The sequence below is a fragment of the Dromiciops gliroides genome, chromosome X, assembly GCF_019393635.1.
Source record: "Dromiciops gliroides isolate mDroGli1 chromosome X, mDroGli1.pri, whole genome shotgun sequence".
Lineage (NCBI taxonomy): Eukaryota > Metazoa > Chordata > Mammalia > Microbiotheria > Microbiotheriidae > Dromiciops > Dromiciops gliroides.
In genome coordinates this window covers 8,906,732-8,913,834 of record NC_057867.1, presented here as the reverse complement: position 1 = coordinate 8,913,834, position 7,103 = coordinate 8,906,732, and the positions used below count along the sequence as shown (strand labels likewise).

The 7,103-nt window shown below is 42.0% G+C and overlaps 1 pseudogene; it reads left to right on the top strand.

Moving 5' to 3' along the window:
• Positions 1 to 1,671: 1,671 nt before the first annotated feature.
• Positions 1,672 to 2,322, top strand: LOC122734167 (annotated as a pseudogene).
• Positions 2,323 to 7,103: the final 4,781 nt, after the last annotated feature.

Below are 7,103 nucleotides of genomic sequence, written 5' to 3'. Positions count from 1 at the left end.
ACCAATGGATTCCATCCCAGAACATTCTGCCTGAACTGTGCCTGGCAAGCAAAAAACCCAGACAAAGAAGATTCTGCTCATTTTCTAAACAAAGCTCTCCAGATTTCCTAGAAAGCCTCTCCCTGAAACAAAAAGGAGCTTTCATCAATTCCCTACCTGGAAGGCCCTCCCTCTTCTTGTAACCTAAGGAAGCCCAAAGCCTGCTGTCCTAACGACTCATGGAAGGGAACAGGAAACTCATTTTGTCATATAGCCATTAAATCCCATAGAGAAGTGCCCAATGTTGGCATAACCCAAGAGATTCCTTATCATCTCCAACTACCGAACTGAAGATCCTGGCTAAAAGAGGTTGATTTTCATTTTCTACACAGATTTTAAACTCAGGGTCTGAATGGAACTGCAAAAACCTGTCCTGGACACAAGAGAGAATACCTCAAAGGATAGATAAATGGACATGATCATAAGGCCTGTCGTCTCCCACATCCTTCTTACCCTGTGCCTTAAGCCCCAATACTAAGGTACCCAGTGAACACTTCCTGTGTTTCTTTCAACCTTGAAGTCAGAATCTTTAACATAAACACTTTGTTTTAAACTGTGTCCTGACACCAAAAGGAAGTATAGCAGAATAGCATCATGATCAAGAGCGTGTGACTGCATGCCTTCAGGAGGAATTCAATGGTTAAGATGGGTAGTTGTGGGGGCAGCTAAGTGGCACAGTGCATAAAGCACTGTCCCTGGATTCAGGAGGACTTGGTTTCAAATCCTGCCTCAGATACTTGACACTTACTAGCTGTGTGACCCTGGGCAAGTCACTTAACCCTCATTGCCCCACAAAAAACCCAAAACAAAACAAAAAACAAAAAAACAATGGGGTAGTTGTGGCAAACTCTCTCTGTCAAGAGCCAAACATACCCTATGGTTCTCCTCAGTTCTCCCGTGACCACAGTCCAGTATTTCAATTGGAATACAGAGTGGATAGCCAGAATCCATTCAGATTTCAAACTACAACCAATATACACATGACCAACACAAGGTCCTGAATCGAAGGGGGTGACTAGAAACAGAGTGGTGAGACTAGCTGGCCTTAAATTCAAAGGGATCACAGGAGGACAAAAAAAACCATTTAGGATTCAAAGTCAGACCAAAAGGATTTCGATAAGTTTTTGTGCACAAGGAATTGTTTCCTGCCTTAATTCTATAGAGGCAAAACTTGGGGCTCCAGGGGTGATATCCCATTTATCACCTAGACAAGAATATTTTACTACTTCACATGCTGTAATTAAATAAAATAGCACAAGACAGGATCCTTTCAAGAGACAAGGTGAACAAGAGTGATGATTTTGGCAAAGCGGCTTGTCAACATGCCACTCAAAATCTCGGCGGTTTACTTGGACTGACCACCACAAACCTTACCCCAAATAGCTGAGGAGTGTGCTCCAGAGAAGAATCAAGAACGTCAAGGTTAGGACTAAAGCACAGAATGGATGCATGTTGGCAAACCAAGTTTTCTTTAGTGCATAAAAAGGCATCCCACTTCACATGGAGTAAATATTAGGAGCCTTTATCCCCATAATAAGAAGTATAACCCCCTTTTTTCAGTCAGCGGCCAGTGCTAGCGTCTTTGCACACTGTGTTCCTTGCCCACCTCTGCCGCCACCTCTTCCCAGTCCCATGGCCTCTGGAGATCTCAAGACACCTGCGGGCCTGCAGCACCTTAACGACTTCTTGGTGGACAAGAGCTACATGGAGGAGTACAAGTTGTCCCAGGCTGACAATGCAGTATTCTAAGCCATCTTGGCCCACCACCCACAGACTTGTACCATGCACACTGTTGGCATAACCCCATTAAGTCCTTACGAGAAGCAAAAGGCAAGCTTGCCCAGAATAAAGAAGGCTTTGGTCACCTATGGGCCTGCTGATGTAGAAGATACCACAGGAAGTGGTGGAGCTACAGATAGCAAAGGTGATGATGACACTGATCTCTCTGGGTCTAATGAGGAGGAAAGTGAAGAAGCAAAAAAAGCCTTGCTCAGTATGAATCAAAGAAATCAAAAACCCCGCAATTGTTGCCAAGTCTTTCTTTTTACTGGATGTAAAACCTTGGGCTGATGAGACAGATATGGCAAAATTGGAGGAATGTGTCAGAAGCATTCAGGCAGATGGCGTGGTCTGGAGATCTTCTAAACTAGTTCCAGTGGGATATGACATCAAGGAGCTTCAAATACAGTGTGTGGTGGAAGATGATAAAGTTGAGACAGATAGGCTAGAGCCTTTGAAGACTACGTGCAATCCATGGATGTTGTTGCCTTCAATAAGATCTAAATTCTACTCAAAAATTGCATTTGAATAAAAATATTTACAAGCAAGAAAAAAATTAGACGTGTGAACTCCAAGAAATGATAGAGAACTCCATGGGAAGGAGTTAAGTACAGAATTTATGGGTATTGGCTAATCTCTTTGTCACAAATAAATCCCAGTTCAGGTTTTACTCACAAATGGGGAGACAGTAGATGCCTATACTGAAATATCAGGAAGTGGAAGGTTAGGACTAATGCACAGAATTGATGGGGCTTGGCTAAAATTTTGTAACCATGGTGGACACAAACACATCCCAGTTCTGGTGGAATAAATAACAGGAGGCTTTAGCCACAAAATAGGAAATATCTCCTCCAAAAAATAATATGGAGCTCAAAGGTTAGGACTAAAGCACAAAAGTGATGAATTTTAGCTACAGTATGTGTAACTATGGCACACACAAATGCATTCCAGTTCAGACGTACCCACTATCATGGTATTTTGGCCACAAAAATAGGAAATGTGACCTCTGACCTTATGGCTAAAGGACAGAATTGAAAAATGTTGGTAAAATGATTTGTCATAGGGGCAGCTAGGTGGCGCAGTGGATAGAGCACCAGCCCTGGATTCAGGAGGACCTGAGTTCAAATCCACCCTCAGACACTTAACACTTATTAGCTGTGTGACTCTGGGCAAGTTACTTTTCCCCAATTGCCTCAAAAAAAAAAAGATTTGTCACCGTGGACACAAATACATTCCACTGCAGAGGGATGTGCTACCAGGAGACTTTGACTACAAAATCTGAAAGGGGAACTCCAGAAAAACATCTAGAACTGGGAGCTTGGGGCTAAAGCACAGAACGCATGATGTGGGAAAACTGATTTTTATCCACAGTGCATACAAATGCATCCCAGCTTAGATGGAGGCAACACTAGGAGGCCTTAGCAACAAAACAAGTGTGTAACTTCCAGAGAAGTGTTAGGACTAAAGCACAGAATTTATGGATATTGGCTAATCGCTTTGTCACCATGGTAAATACAAATGCATCCAGCTCAAAGGGAGGCAACTCCAAGAGGATCCAGCCACAAAATGGGAGTTTGTGACTCCCAGAAAAGGATCAGGAAATCAAAAGTTAGGATTAAAGCACAGAATGGATGGGTACTGGCTGAAATATCGCTAACCATGATGTACACAAATATATCCTATTTCACGTAGAGTAACTATAAAGATGCTTTAGCCACATAATGGGAAGTGTTTCCTCCCCAAAAAGAGTAGGTAACACGAAGCTTAGGGTTAAAGCACAGAATGGATGTGTATTGGTAAAATTACTTGTCATCATGGTGAATTCAAATGCCATCCCCGTTCAGATGTAACCACTACCACCAGACTTTGGCTACAAAATCAGAAATGTGACCTCCAGAAAAGGATCCGGAACTCGAAGATTGGGACTAAAGGACAGAACTTATGGATGCTGGCAGACCTTTTGGTAACCACAGTGCACACAAATGCATCTCAGTTCAGATGAGGCCACTAGCAGGAGACTTTGGCCACAAAATGGGAGGTGTGACCTCTGAAGAAAAATCAGGAACTCGATGGTTAGAATTAAAGTAGAGAATTGATGAATATTTGTAAAATGATTTGTCATCATGGTGACAAATACCTTCCAGTTTAGATGGAATTGCTATCAGGAGACTTTGGCCGCATAATGGGAGCTGTGATATCCAAACAAGCGCTAGGAACGCTATGGTTAGATATAAAGCAGAGAACGGATGAATTTTGTCCAATATATTTGTAACCACAGTCCACACAAATGCATCCCAGTTCAAGTGAACAACTATCAGGAGCCTTTAGTCACATAATGAAATTGTTTCCACCAGAAAGGAATAGGGAACTCAAAGGTTAAGACTAAATCACAGAATGGATGAATACTGGTAAAAATGATTTGCCATCATGGTAAACACAAACACATCCCAGTTTGGATAAAGCTATTATTAGGACACTTTGGATGCAAAATGGGAGGTGTGACCTCCAGAGAAGGATCAGTAACTTGAAGATTAGGACTAAAGCCCAGAACGGATGGGTACTGGCTCATCTCCTTGGCACCTGTGTCCACACAAATTCATCCCAGTTCACCCGCATTAACTACTAGGAGGCTTTTGAGAAAATTGGAGGGGTGCCCTTAAGAAAAGCATCAGCCCAACCATTCTGGAGAGCAATTTGGAATTATGCCCAAAGGGCGATAAAGCTGTGCATACCCTTTGACCCAGCAATACCACTTTTGGGTCTTTTTCCCAAAGAAATCATGGAAAGGGGAAAGGGACCCACATGTACAAAAATATTTATAGCTGCTCTTTATGTGGTGGCATGGAATTGGAAGTTGAGGGGATGCCCATCAATTGGGGAATGGCTGGACAAGTTGTGGTATATGAATACAATGGAATACTATTGTGCTGTAAGAAACGATGAGCAGGAGGAGTTCAGAGAAACCTGGAGGGTCTTGCGTGAACTGATGATGAGTGAGATGAGCAGAACCAGAAGAACATTGTACACAGTATCATCAACATTGAGTGTTGATCTATTGTGATGGACTATATTCTTCTCACCAATGCAATGGTACAGAAGAGTTCCAGGGAACTCATGATAGAAGAGGATCTCCAAATCCAAGAAAAAAAAAAAAGAACTGTGGAATATAGATGCTGAATGAACCATACTATTTCTTTTGTTTTTGGTGCTGTTGTTTTTTCTATTTTGAAGTTTTTCATCATTGCTCTGATTTTTCTCTTATAACATGACTAATGCAGAAATAGGATTAATGTTATTATGTGTATATATATATACATATATGTGTGTGTGTGTGTGTGTATATATATATATATATACTATATATATATATATATAGGATATATATATATATCCTATATCAGATTACCTGCTGTCTAGGGGAGGGGGGAGGGAGGGGAGGGAGGGAGAAAAATTGGAAAGCCTGTATAAACAAAAGTTGAGAACTATCTTTACATGTAACAGGAAAAAAATAAAATACTTTATTAATAAAAAAAGAAAACCATCAGGAACACAAAGGTTAGCACTAAAGCACAAAATTGATGGGTGTTGGCTAAAATATGTGTAACCTAAGTGCACACAAATGCATCACAGTTCAGGTGGAATAACTATCAGAAGGCTTTAGCCACAAAAGGGAAGGTGTGACCTCCAAAGAATGATCAGGAATTCAAAGGTTAGGACTAAAGCACAGAATGAATGAATATTGGTAAAATGATTTGTCATCATGGTGAAGACAAATATATCCCAGTTCACATGGATGTGCTACCAGGAGGCTTTGACCACAAGACGGGAAATGTCACCTTGAGAAAAGCATTGGGAACTCGAAGCTTAGGGCTAAAGCACAGAATGGATGATGGTGGCAAACTTATGTTTCTCCACACTGAGTACAAATGCATCCCTGATAAGATGGAGGCAACACTAAGAAGGCTTTAGCCACAAAATGGGTTTGTGGCCTTCGGAGAACGATCAAGACCTCAAAGGTTAGGACTAAAGCACAGAACTGATGAATTTTGGCTAAAATCTTTGTATGGTGCACAAAAATGTGGCTCAGTTCAGGTGAAGCCATTACCAGGAGACTTTAGCTACGAAATAGGAGGTGTGACGTCGAGAGAAGAATCAGGAGCCTGAAGATTATGACTAAAGTACAGAACTGATGACTATTGGTAGAATGATTTGCCATCATGGTGAACACAAATGCATCCCAGTTTGGATGAAGCTACTACCAGGACACTTTGGCCACAAAATGGGAAACGTGGCCTCCAGAAAAGCACCAGGACCTCAAAGGTGAGGGCTAAACCACGGAAGGGATGGATGTGGGCAAATACATTTGTAACCACAGTGCACACAAATTCCTGCCAGTTAGGATGGAGGCAACACCAGGAGGCTTTAGCCACAAAATGGGTTTGTGACCTCCAGAGAAGCATCAGGAGCTCAAAGGTTAGGACTAAAGCCCAGAATGATGGGTAGTGGCTAATCTCTTTGGCACCTGTGTCCACACAAATGCATCCCAGTTCAGATGGATTAACTACCAGGAGGCTTTTTAGAAAAGGGGGGGTGCCCTTCAGAAAACCATCAGGAACTCAAAAGTTAGAACTAAAGCACAGAATTGATGGGCATTGGCTAAAGTATGTGTAACCGTGCACACAAAGGCATCCCAGTTTAGATGGAGCCACTTTGGCCACATAATGGGAGGTGTGACCTTCAAAAAAGAATCAAGAACTCAAAGGTTAGGACTAAAGCACAGAATGGATGGGTATTGGCTAAAATACTTGTAACCACAGTGCACACAAATGCATCCCATTTCAGGTGGAATGAGGCTTTAGCCATATAATAGGAAGTAGCCACATAATAGGAAGTAGCCACATAATGTTTCCTCCAAATAAAAACCAGTAGGGAACTCCAAGGTTAGGACTAAAGCACAGAATGGATAGGTATTGGTAAAATTATTTGTCATCATGATGAATACAAATGCCATCCCAGTTCAGATGTAGCCACCACCACCAGACTTCGGCCACAAAATCAGAAATGTGACCTCCAGAAGAGCATCTGGGACTCGAAGATTAGGACTAAAGCTCAGAATGGGTGGATGTTGACAAACCTATTTATTAGCAACCCAGTCCTTACTTCTTCTCATTTCCCACAGCCACAATCCCTGACACACTACATGGGAAGTTCAACAACGGTATCCTGATTCACAGTAGGTAGCTAGAGAATCAGTATTTTCTACCCAAGAGGGCTTTCGCTGGGTT